Source organism: Haliaeetus leucocephalus, unplaced genomic scaffold (assembly GCF_000737465.1).
Source record: "Haliaeetus leucocephalus isolate CR32 unplaced genomic scaffold, Haliaeetus_leucocephalus-4.0 Scaffold2, whole genome shotgun sequence".
Taxonomy (NCBI): domain Eukaryota; kingdom Metazoa; phylum Chordata; class Aves; order Accipitriformes; family Accipitridae; genus Haliaeetus; species Haliaeetus leucocephalus.
In genome coordinates, this window is record NW_010972438.1 from 14,930,743 (window position 1) to 14,944,261 (window position 13,519).

The following is a 13,519-nucleotide window of genomic DNA, read 5'->3' on the forward strand; positions in this document are numbered from 1 at the left end:
CGCCTTTCTTTTTTTCCTTTTTTTTTTTTCCCCTGGTGTGGTTTTGAGAAAGCAGACACAAGGTAGGGAAGAGGGGCGTGTGGCTGAAGATGGGGGAAGAAATGGCTGTCGGCGGCAGGCGGGCGGTCTCCTCGAGCGGGTGAGGCGCTTCGCCCGCCCGCCGGGGGTCCTGGTGCTGTGCGGGGCGCGGCGACCTCGGAATCTCGTCAGGAGAGCAGAGAAGGAAAGCGGGCAGTAGCTGAGGAGGGAAGGAGTCGGCCGGGACAGCCAGCCTGCCTGCCGCGCTCCGGTGTCCGCGCTGGTGCGGCCGCAGCGGCGGGCGGGGGAGGTGGCCGGCGGCGGAGCCTCTGCGGGCGTCCTCTGCTCGGGGCGCCGGGTGAGGGCCGGCTCCTCCTAGGACGTTTTTCGTCCTTAACTTCGGCCGGTTTTAACGGGTAGTTGTATTCGGTAGGCCCTTCGGGGCTTACTTTACTTGGGGCTACTTCAGTGGTTTCTGCATGACAGTCCTGTTGGACTTCGTGATCCAGCCCTTTGCGATCGTCGCTGTGTTTGGTGGGTTTCTCTGGGTGGTGGTGGGTATCCGTGGCCCATTTGTGATGTTCCTGAGAAGCGTTTTAGGAGCTGAACGTTAAGCACCGTCCAGTCTGTTGTTTTGTAGGTATAGCTTCTTGAATGACGGGAGATGTAAACATGCAAATTAAATGAATCTACATTTTGCCTCATTTTTAGGAAAAACATCTTCGACTTATGTAAGGAGGACTTGGCTGTGTTTAAGAGTATAGTCAGATTCAATAAAATGCTTCAGAGCCCGTTTAGATATTTTACCGTTCAAGATGGCATTTAAACTTACGCTTAAAGCCACATGCGTACTGAAATCCTTCATTTCAATGGATGTTAAGACCTTAAGACTCATCTTGAATAGTGTTGCTTCTAGACGTAGTTAATTTTCTCAGGCCAAAGGTACCATAGATATATAGGGCTGGATCCCGTAGTGCTTACTCCAGCTGATAGTCATAGAAGTTTTGCCCTTTTCAGGCTACAAATAAAACAAATAAGCAATAATGGAGAAACAAGCAATGAGGCTGAGTTGAATGTGCACACAAAATCTCTCTGCCATGCTATCTGAACTGCTTCATTTTTCTTTAGATAAAATCAACGTGTCAATCATCAGACAAAATTATGTTTGTTTTTCAGATTCTGCTTCACAGCTGTTTATATGGTATTTATTGATTGATACATCAGCTAATGAGTCTGAAACTTTCATTTAGGGACTAGAACAGGCGAGGAAAAGAAAAGAAAACCTGGAGTTTTTCTCAGTAGTGGACTACATATGAAGTCTTGTGAAGCACAGAACATACAAGATATGTTGTTGATAACTGGTGCCGTTTTTGGCTGCCTTATATCAGTGTTTCTGAATTTCTTACTCTCTGAGTCTCCCTGGGATGTCATCAAGAATAATCTCTGAACATTAATTTGTCTAGCTGATATATTGTAGGATCATCGTTAAGTCCAGGAATGAAAATTTGATAAAAGTGAGACAAAACAAAACACATGCTTATCAAAGTCTGTTGAGCAATGCTTTCCCACAACAACACTGAAATCGGGTTCTTATATATCGGGAAGGGCGTTGTCTGTTTAATTTGGATGAAAACATTTCAAACAGGCAGCATGTGTCTCCTTATCTATTGTCCAAGAAGAGCAATTTTTGTAGTGTTCTGTACAGCAAGTTTTTATTTTCTTTTATTACTAACCCGGTCCCAGAAATACTGCTTTAAGCTATACCCTTTTAATTAACGCAATTTCATTTTTTTTAATTTAATGGAGTACTTTGGGGGTTATTTTTTGCCAGATGCTTGAGTTAGTAGTCGTATGTCTAACGTTTCAGTGTACATCTTTTAATCTTTCTTTTTCTTTTTTTTTTTTGGTGGGGGTCTCTGTTGGTATTCATAATCCCTTCTGATTAATTTATATACCAATTAACTTATGTTCTGTTTAGTTCTCTCAAAACACTCAAGGTGTTAAAAAAAACTTAGCCTCTACTCTATTTCTTTCACCATCCTGCTTCTCCCAAAACTTAATTCATTGAAATGTAGCATTACTGTAGAGAGACTTAACTCCTAGTTTCCTGTAGACGATTACCTCTTTGCTAGAGGAGATAGAGAAGACTGAAGCATTTTATCCTTCCTAGTCAGCTTGCAGTATCCACAATCTCTTTCAAAACATTGCATCTTAATAAGGGGCTCTTCACTTTCATGAATCTCATATGCCTGATTTCATCCCAGCTGTATGTATATCATCACAATGTGATAAGAGCTGCAAGAGAATGTTGTTTTATGGTGAGCAGGGCATAATTAGCTATGCAATCTTCACTGGTGATTTCCTTCTCATTTACTTGTTTTTTCTGGACCAGTCATGGCTAAGCAAAAGAAAGGGAGAGTGGGCACTAAATCATTCCTGAGAATTTTAAAATTTATGTTTCATCCCTTGCTTCACAATGGATTTCCCAAATCAATAGAGTTCTATTATACTTGCAGAATTTTAAATAATATAGCCAACCAGACCTGTCTCCTGATTTTTGTTTGAGACAGCAGGTGGCAATATAGTTTCAAGCATCTCTCTAAAAGTTTAACTTTGTCATACAGCAAATCACCTTATAAAGGACTCTAAACCATTTTTTTTCTGAAACTACAAGTTTCACAGTCCATTTGGATTTCTTTTTTTAAAAATATTTTATAAATAAAACAACAGTGTTCTGCTAGACAAGTGTTAAAACAGGTTATTTCAAAAAGCTGATAGTAGTTGATCAAATGCTGCTATCTGAAGCTGTAAAAAATTTTTAAATTCTGTACCTGCCAATCTACTCTATAGCCTGCTTTTTATCAAGATGTCAACAGAAATGGTAAAGCTGTTTTTCTGTTCATAGTGAACCCTCCCTGAGGTGATGATATCAGAATTAAGATTAAATAGGCCTTTTAATGTTAATCACAGTGGTTTCAGGACTTGGAAAAAAAACAGTACTGTTCTGTTCTTTGTCTACAAGTTAAGACCATCTAGAAAACATGTTCTACACATAGAGAACTGGAGGTTCCAGAATGGGATGGGGTTGAGGGGTACAGTGTGCAGTCTTAATAGATAATTAATCACAAGTTTGTTTCAAAAAGCTACCCTAATATTAAAGAGCAATTCAGACTCTTAAAATCAGGTTGTTGGCTGTAGCATTATGGGAGAGGGGAATGCTTTCAAAGTAACAGAATAAAAGTGTCCCCTATATTCTATGTTTAATTCTGTTCTATATTTAATGCAGTTTGTAAATGAATACACATGAAATGTTACAGAGAATTCATACATTACAGTAGATTACAGGAAGGCTATAATACAATCGTACTACTACATCACTGTTCAGTTTTGATAGCTGCAGAAAATTGATCACTTTTTTGTTTAGGTCATACCAGTTCTACAGTAAACATCTACAGAATCAAGAGTTAATCACATGCTAATCACTGTGGTTTGGTAAAACTGCATTTATTTATTCTTGGTATCATTAACAAAAAAGTGAGAATCAGGGTAGCTGGAGCAAAGTCACCTTTTAGCCCTCTCTGAATTCACTCTTCATCCCTACTTACCAATTATATTGTTGATGTGCCGTTTTACTCCTTGTTTTCAGAACTCTTGCCTCCATGCATGGGAGCATTTGCATAACTTCTAGTCATTAAGATCACTGCTACCCCTTCTGGCTTCCAGGGAGAAATCATAGTTTTTGCATTGCTGTATTTGAAGGTCTGGTTAAGAGTTATTAAACTTTAGGATTTTTTAAACCATTTTTAACCCAAATATTACATCTTATTTGCACAAAATAGATGTCTGAGGGCAGCAGAGGCTTGAGGATGGAGAGAGTATGGCTTGGTTAGCCTAAGTGAAGAAATTTAATCATTCATTTACTTGTTCAAGAAGAAAAATACTATGTATTTGATCCTGTTGTAGGGTAAAGGAATGTATCAAATGGCCTGTTGATTCACCAAAATCCTCAAGAGACCTACATTTACATTCTGCCCTGGGATGCACATTTATTTTTTAATTTAATATTACAAATTTAATTATTTTTTAAATAAATGTGTATATGTGCATCATGAGACAAAAACTGGGCTTCCTCACTACACAGAACTTTAGCACATACACTGTTCCGTAAGACTCAAATGGAAAAAATAAAACGTATTTAAGTGGGTTTTGTCAGAGAGGAAGGTGTTAACCGGAATGTACCTTTGCTCTTGGTTTGACCAGTAATCTTATTGTAGCTTCAATACATAAAACATGTAAGTATCTATACTCCTTTTGCTCTGTAACTTTGAATTATCTTTGTTGAATTGAACAGTCTGTTGTCCTTTTTATATCTGAAGCAGAACTGGTTTGGCTTGCATATAACATGTCAAATTAATTCTTTAACAGCTACACCATAGATAAAGTTGGCCAGAATAATTTTACTTTGTGTAATACTTTATCAAATGCCTGAAAACCTTGCCATTTTTGAAGGATCATATTTTGTTAAGTGCAAGATTTTTATATAATTAAATGCAAATAAGCAGATTGTAACTTGTGTAAAAGGACTTCCTACACTGTAAAAAAATTATTGCTTCCATTAATGCACACTTGGCTTTGTATTGGCCAGATAACTTCTTTTTTTTTTTTTTTTCTTTCAAACTACTTTGGAAATTTACTCCTGAAATGTCATGTGTCATTCCCACATCAAGAGGCAAAATTCTAAAAATACCTAACGTCCCTTAACTGAACCGCAGTTTCACAAGGATTCCCTATGTAATGTTTATATATTGTGAGAAGGACTGTATTAAAGTATTTCTTTATCAAATCTAGAAAGGAGAATTACTTTGTCCCATGGCAGGACACTTCTCTGCCTTGCACTTAGAGTACCTTGTGCAGTAATGCTGATAGTATAAATTTTAAGGCAGTCTAATTACCTGCAGCCTATAAATTGACATGCTTTCTTAAATGGGCAAGGAAATCTAACTATCTAGTGTACATGCTATAATTTAAAATGTTTTTTGAAGAACCAATAAAGGAGTCTTTGAAGATAAATCCTGCTCTGATATACATTTTTAAAAATACTGAAGTTTCTTCAGCTTTCAGTATTTGTTACTATTTTGAAACATGGGAACCTTTCAACTTTAAGACAATTATTCTATTTTATTTGAAGAGTTTTAACATAGGTTGCATCAGGTAGTAAAACTCCGGCCTTAACTTGTGTTTTTATCTTCCCTGTATCTTTTCACTAGATATGAAATTAATTGCCTCTGCTGTCATACATTTTTAAAATATGTGACTATGGAATCTACATATTATCATTGGGCATTTTTGTATTTTGGACTGGATGCTTTAGCCATGCATTCCAAACTCTTATGTGGATAACATATCTATTCGTGACTTTATGTCTCATTTTATGGACTATATTCTAACTTGCCATGCTTCCATACTCATAATTAACATCTGTAGTTTTATTTACAGATTCTTATCTGCAGAATTTCATGTGAATATTAAAATTCAATGTAATAGGCATGATAGGAGTTGACGTGAAATACCTGAAGAAATCTACAGATTATGTTTCCTGCTACTGCTTGTCCAAAAATATTAAAGTGCTTATGCTTTTAGGAAGGAGAATAGAGGAGATAATACTTGTTTCTATAATGCAAGGACTGTAGGAATGCTTGCAGGAAAAGAGTTACCAGGCTCTATTTCATTTCCTGATAAATTAATCACCAGCATTTTAAGTCCTTGACTTATCATTCCAAAGGACTGAATAAAAATGCTTTCAGGCTACATGTGTCTCTCCGAAGGATCATGAAACACTATACAAAGCACTTCAATCACTCATTAATTAAACTTTCTAATAGCCCATATAAGAGGTAAGAGGATGAGATTTCAGTGGGAGGTAGGTGTTATGAAAGCCCCATCAGGTGTCTGTCTTGATCTCCAGACACATAAATACCATTAATATCTGGTCTTAAGTGACTTTAGAGAACAAGTCCCATTGATTTTTCAATCACTTACACACTCAGAATTGTTATGCTTGTTTTCTAGGTGGATAAATGGATTGGCACAATGATCAAATTCAACATCTTTAGTGATAGCTTCTGGAAGCTAGAACAATGGGGTTTTGGCCTGGGATTGGGTTTGTAAATGCATTTACAATACAAATGCAGCTGAGAGGGTCCCCCAAGAATACATTTCTTTGGGATTTGCATATGGAATGTAGCCAGATGAGTATTTGGCATTGTTGCTGCATGGGGGAGTATTTTTTAAATAGTTGAATATACTGCAAGTGTGGTTTGAGTCCATTAATCTCTGGTTTTTTAACTTAATTTGGGGGAAAGGGATTCCCAAACCTTTTCAGAATAACATTCAGACAAAGTGTATCCTTTTACCCTACAGTGGCAGACAGAAATCGCCATCCTTCCTCTTAATACTTGTATGTAGTTCCTCTGAGATATCCAGTCATTGCAGATACAGTAAAGTAAATCAGGAATGTCCTTAAGGTGTATTTAATTTTTCTTAGTGAAGTTTAGTAGTTTGAACTACAGAGAAGCTGTTTGCAGAGGTGAGCAACAGCAAATCCTTGTCAAGTGCTCTACAGGTGAGCATTGAAACAAAGATGACTGCTGAAGAACAGCAGCCTTCAAAGCATGAAGATGTCTTACATGCTGCCGGCCGGGTTCAAATTCATACTTACTTTTAAGGTCTTCAGAAGTTAAATGGGAAACCCAAACAGTTTTGGCCTTGCTTCCAATACATTTTAGGAAACGTAAATGGAAGTTTTTATACTTGTTTTCTTGACTGCTTCCTGCAAAAGCAGAGAGATGAAGAGTAACTATCAACTTTATGCAATCAAATGCCAGCATGAGATGGTGTTAATCTTTAGCTGGCATACTTGATGATTAATGAAATGAATGTATGAACTGTATGCCAAATAAACTGATTGTTGAAATCAATCAAAATCCTTCTTTCAAGAAAATTGGTTACTTTTTGGCACTCCAATTGATACAGGACCGCATGTTCTGGTTTTAAAATAGTATCCCAAACAGGAGCTTATGTGATGTCCATAAATTAGAGTTTATATCTGATATTATAGATTACTACACACTAAGAAGATTTTAAACACTAGAATATTTCTAAAATATCTTCTGATGTAGCAGAGGAACACAGGTCCCAAAACCTGCCTTTGTGGCCAAGAAATATGCAGACTATACATACCATAGTTTTGTTCTCAGTGTGGGGTATTACACATTTCCTCCCTTCATATTTATGGATTTAAATGATAGTTATGCTTGAGATTGTGTTAATAGGCATTGCCTTTGTATAACTTGTTACATTGCAATGAATATTATGTGGAAGATTGGTAATTTTATGTTCTGAAATATAGACAGTTTAGACCACCAAGAAGCACATAAAGAATGTAAAGAAAATCTATTCTTATTGCATATGCATTACTGAACAACATTAAACCAGGAAGACAAACTCAGGAGTAAACCAGCCAAATTTATGTAAATTGAAGCCTACAGTAGTCTTCCTTTTGTAACCTTCAACTCCATCAGTTTGATTGGGTTGCAGCCAAATTAATGAGTGGCAAAAATGTGTGTTGCTCCAGTGGAGTTGCACTGTATCAGAACAACAGTGAATCTTACTTTCCTATTGAGATAGACTCTTTAATTAGTTTCTTGGGCTTTATAGCATTTGCCTTAAGTATTTGTGAAGTATTTTCTGTATTCGGGTATCTCATGCGCACCTATGAATGTTAACTTTTGCATGCAGCATTGTTTGTGGGAATTGTTCAGAGATTACATACTTAACTGAATATTCCAGTAGCCTCTTTTGGAAGAAACATTTTTTGAAGTGAGCCTTGCTTGAAAAAGAGAAGTGTACTTGCTGCATATCTGTTGTCTGTACATGGCATGTGGTATTTTGAAATTGCACATAGCTATACAAGGTTCTTGTCACAGTCATTTCCCGTCCCATTTCTTCACATGGCAGTCTTAAATGAAAAAAAATCTCAAATCCATCACAAAACTTACTTCAAAGTTTATGTGACTAAAAGAGGATTTATGTGCGGTATTATAGAATTGGTACAAAGTGTAGAAATCAAACATATTGCATAGTAAGGCAAAAGGTTATCAAGCAAAGAATGGATTGTGATCCAAGTTAAGTACCTGAGTGGCTGCAGATTTTTACCAAGTTTTTTTTCTACATTCTTAAAGCAGCAAAACCTCATGGTACTATACTGTAATACAGTGATTGTCAAAACACAAAAAAGTCATATTTCTTACAAATATATTCTCCATCATATGTTGGGGAGGAATAAAACTTGCATCAAAATAACAGTATTTTCTGGTAATGAGATTAGTATGTTAATTACATAACACTAATATGTAGCATCAAGTTTGGATTTTTTTAAAAATGAAATTACTAAAGATCAGCCTATATGGACCAGTGTTTCTTCTGGAGGATGTATCATTTTTTTCCTGAAAGTATGTTTTGATATAGTTTATAATAAAACACTATAAAAGCAAAGGTTACCACTTAACATTTCATTCTTGTCAGGAAAGCATCTCTTGCAAAATACTTACAAATGAGCTTATTGCTTCTCAAGACTTGACTGAAATGCATTATGCAGATATCTGACAACTGTTCAGTACAATTTGCAAGCTGCAGAGAATTCAAAATAGTCTTCGATGTCTAGGCAGAAATTCACTGTACAGCAGGGAATTTAGGTAGGTTCTCTGCATTTTATCAGCCCATGTTGTGTTTAATTAAGACATGGCAAGCTTCTCAGGATTATCCTTTGACAGCTAAGAGGTTTTGCTCCAGGTTAATAAGCCTGATTTTTTTTTTCCTCTTTCTTCCATTTTTTCCCTTCATAAAAATTCAATAGGCTGTCAAATCTTTTATTACTTTTCTTGAAGGAGCCTTCTTTTGGATAGAGATACCATATTGGCTCTGATACATTCTTCAACTTCAGTAGACTAGGTTCTACTACATAGCAGAAGCACTTAATGTAATAAAATTAATATCTCACAGCAGATATACAATAATCTGATGTGAGGACCACAGAAACTGTCCTCACAAGAAATCAGTCAGTATGGATTTGAACATACAGTAATGAAAGCTAAATTAAAACAACCAAAACTCAATGAAAGAAATTGAGAAAATAACAGAAAGAAATAACAGAAAATAATAACCAAATAACTGAAACAGTAATGATGTCTATTTGTACTTGCTATCAAAGATGAATGATTATCATAAAGCAAGGAAAAACTGTAGTAAATGAAACACTAATAAAGTAAAACTAAATTTTAAAATTAAAATTAAAACTGTCATCTTAAACTTGAAATAAAGAGGCCAAAAGAGTGGAGAAAAAGGGGAGAAAGTTAAGTCCTCTGCATAGCAAAAATGGATCAAGCCACTGAATTTTTCTGAGCAAGCACTTGATCAGGTGTTACGCAGATACATTTCTCCCCTTCTTTATTATTCTTCTATATACGTATACTTATAAAGTGCAACTTATCTTAAGAAGAAAATGTCCATAATTTGTTAAAAACCCCTAAGGTAAAAACAACTATATCAATTAAATGGGGAGTGTTCGTGAGAGCTTGGAGAAATCATCATGCAGAGGATATACTAGGAGAAAGCACTGAAACGAAGTTAAACCAGCTGCAGAAATAGAAAAGAAAATTACAGCTTTAGCAAATGAATGCTAGTAATTATATTTCCATCACTTTGTATTATATTGTTTGTCTTCTTGGGATAAGATTTAACTTATTCAGAATCTGAACCGTTCTGATTTATAGAACTTGGGCAAAGGGACTATTCATAAGAACCCCTGAGGGAAAGAAAAAGCCTATGTTCATATTGTAATGGATCATATCGGAAACGTGAAAGGTACGTTCTGAGCTTCTGGGGCTTCTTGCGTTCAGTTTTTAAAACCAAATTTTCAGGGATTTTAGAGTAAACAATACTGAGTTGCATAGCTGCCTCAACTTGGGAAGTGAGGGAAGGTATGAAGGTGCTTATTTCTTTACAGGAAATAAATGGAGCTTTGTAGTATCAGAAAAATAATAGACATAATGCTAATAAACAAATACTGTGAATAGCAGCATTAGTTAGAAATTGTGTGGCTTTGAGAAATCAGCTATGAGTTGATTTTTACTTTCAAATGAAATAATGGAGGTATGAACAGGAGAGGAGATGATTGTCATTTAACTTGCTTTAAGATAAATATATTCATTTATCTAAATTGATACCCTGTGTATCCATTTATTGTAAAGTGGGAAGTGTTACTAAAGGAGACCACACCTTCTTTTATGATGTGACATTATCATAGGATGACAGCATGTTAAAAAATCCTTTTTTTCTTCAAAACTGTTAATGTTTTGTATACTTTTTCCAATTGTTTTGTGGGGGGACAATTAGAAATGTTACATATGTTAAAATAGTCAGTGAGGGCATAGTAAATACAAATATTACACTTTATTGTAACAACACTTAGGAAAAAATAGTTAATATACCATTGTGTTATTTAGGGAATATGTGATTATTTTGTGTATTTAGAAGTTTTAAGATGATAAATCGAGATCACAGCACTTTTGTGTGATAATGGAAGAGAAGCACATCCACAGGCCAGAGGCAGATACAAACAAGCAGACATCTCTACAACCATTTTCAAGATGCTTTTGTATTTTTGCTAATCTGATTAGGAAAAATCTGAGTAGAGTATCAACAGGCTGAATATAAAGGTATTTGTGCTGAGGGATAAATAGTAGGATTTTTCTACCAAATTCCCTCATCTGCCCTTTTCTTTCTACACTGTAAGTAATTCCATTTTCATAAGCATTTCTATATTTTCTTGTTCTTCCCTTTATCAGTATCTGGTTTCTTCCCCAAATTCCAGCACATTGTCTTTTCCTTCACCCTTGAGCTGTACATGTGATTGGATTCATGCTTATGTTTGGGGGAAATGTTAAATTGTTGCAAACTTCACCTTCTGTATTATCTAGAGTAAGAAGAATATGAAGGAAAAACTTACATGTCTAGTTAGCACAATTTTCTGTTTCGTCCGAGGTTTTCGTTTGGTTGAGCATTTATTTCTTTATGGTTGTTGATGAGAGTATTTAACCCTAAATGTAAAAAAAAAAAAATAAAAAAAAAATTTGTCCTTTTCCTTGCCATTTTTCATAGTCGCTGTAACTGTATGAAGAATTCCATTGGGCAATTAGAATTTTGTATACATTTTCCAAAGATACTGTTAACATTACAGATTATATATGATGGTGAATCAGTCCTTCAATTAGTATAATGTCATAAATGCTCCCACATGGAAAGTTTTATTATAGTTTTGCCTTCCCTCCTTCAGAATTTCACAGTTGTAATTACAGTTGGCAATAGGTGAAACTTCATAGATTTCTGCAGATTTATAAACTCTGCCCTAACAGTTCAATTTCCAGAAATTCCTTGGATTTCTTTCATATTTTGTGCAGTACTTCGTAAATCTTTGGCTGACTAAATGGTGCATAAAAAAGTTAACCAAAGCAGTAATAGCAGATGCAGCTCTGACTAAAATAAATAATTGCAGAAATTTATTTGGCTTAAAACCCATCAACTACACTGAATTTTAACACCACCATCACCACCCCCCTCCCCCGAAATTTAACAATAAAAAGGCTTTTAGAATTGGAAATGTTTTGCTTTTATCCTTTTGTCTTGTTTTTAACCTGTCCAACACTTGAGTATAGCTGAAACAGAAGATGCAGTGTAATGGATGGAGATTTCACAAAAAAAGAAAAGGATGACCTATGCTGATGTAATACTTTCTCTCATCTTTTGTATGAGTGTCCCCTTTTGTCAAATTTTCTGAGCAAAACTCTTTAATCATACCTTGCTTCTTAAACCAAGTTGGGCTTAAACTTGGATATATTTCAGAAGAATTTTAATAAATATCAAGAAATGTTACTTGCTGAATATTTTTTTGTATATGCTTTAGAATTTCTGAAGATGTAAATTCATTTAGATGTGATCCTTATCAGTCTGTGAAAAGAGTGTTCATTATATCTGGCCATAATTGTTTTGCAGAAAATTGGCAAAACAGCCTGGATCTCTTGAATGGTTTATGATTCAATCCCACTTCATGAGTAAGCTTTGCCAACTGTTTTGTTTCTACCATGAAAGCTTTATATATATGGGGGGTGTGTATACACACACACATATATTAAATATATATATGGGGTTGTTCTTGTAAGTTATACATACACAAAAATGTATATAAGTATATACTTTATTTCTTTCTGTTTGTTCTGAAAGCTTCATACTGTTGAATTGGATAAGCTTGAATAGAAACATATTGGGACACTAGTAATTCAGGATATTCCTTTTGAACAGGCAAAGGAGCTTTATTAAGAAAAGGAGATAAAAATGTTGTGCCATAGCTTTCAAAAACGTTCTGCACTTCAAAGAAAATACATTTATCTAGCTACTACAAGATGAGACTGAACTTGTGATGACAAACGTGACAACAAATCATCATGTTGCTTACTGTAGCTCAAGACAGTCTAGTCTTCCTAGTGTAGTGATTTTTCTATACTACTGCAATGCAAATGTACATCTGATAGTGTTACTGTATTATATTCTGGAACAAATTAAATCTGCCAGCAGTTATTCCACAAGCTACAAGAAATTGCTTCATACTTGCGCAAATCTTTACAGGTTATAGAAAATTGTCAGTTTCTGAAAGGGCGTTCTATAATATTATGTCATACCTAATGTTTTTAATTGAGTATGCTTTTACAGTGTGGTAATTCAGAAGCTTACATTATTGAATCATAGTGGTAAGAATCAGCCAAATTCTGTCACTTTTATGCACACTAAATAGAAAATAACTTGGTTTTAATGGGATTGTTGCCAAACCAATGGAAGTTTCTAAGGAGTATCAGTAAAGCTGCAAAGGAGGAGCCTGCACCACTGACATAGTAATGACTGTTTCTGTTTCTAACAGTGATTAAAAATATTTTCCCTGAAATTTTGTATGATTATTCTTAGCTGAGTGTATGTGTGTGTGTGCTTTCTGACTTGTATTTAGGGAGTTAAAATACAAAGCTAGATAGATTGTGTGGTACTACTATACTGTCAGAAATACCCAAATAGAATGTCCAAAGATAGTCTGTGAAACAGCCATATGGCCAGGAGCTGAAACATATTAATTGCTATTCCAGAATAATTGGGGTGTAACCTTTTCCCTCCCTACTTTGCTTTTCCATTTGCAAAATAGGGCAGCATTATTAAACCATTTGGTAGGATTTTTCTTCCAGTATGTTAGATTACACTCTAAGTGGCATCTCACTTTCATAGCATGTATATTGCTCTTGTTTCCAGTAACACAGAAAAATGCAGTTTCATCTCATTTCTATGGCTACGTGGCATTATGCAACATGGCCCCCCCCCCCCCCCCCCCCCTCACCACCAGCAGACC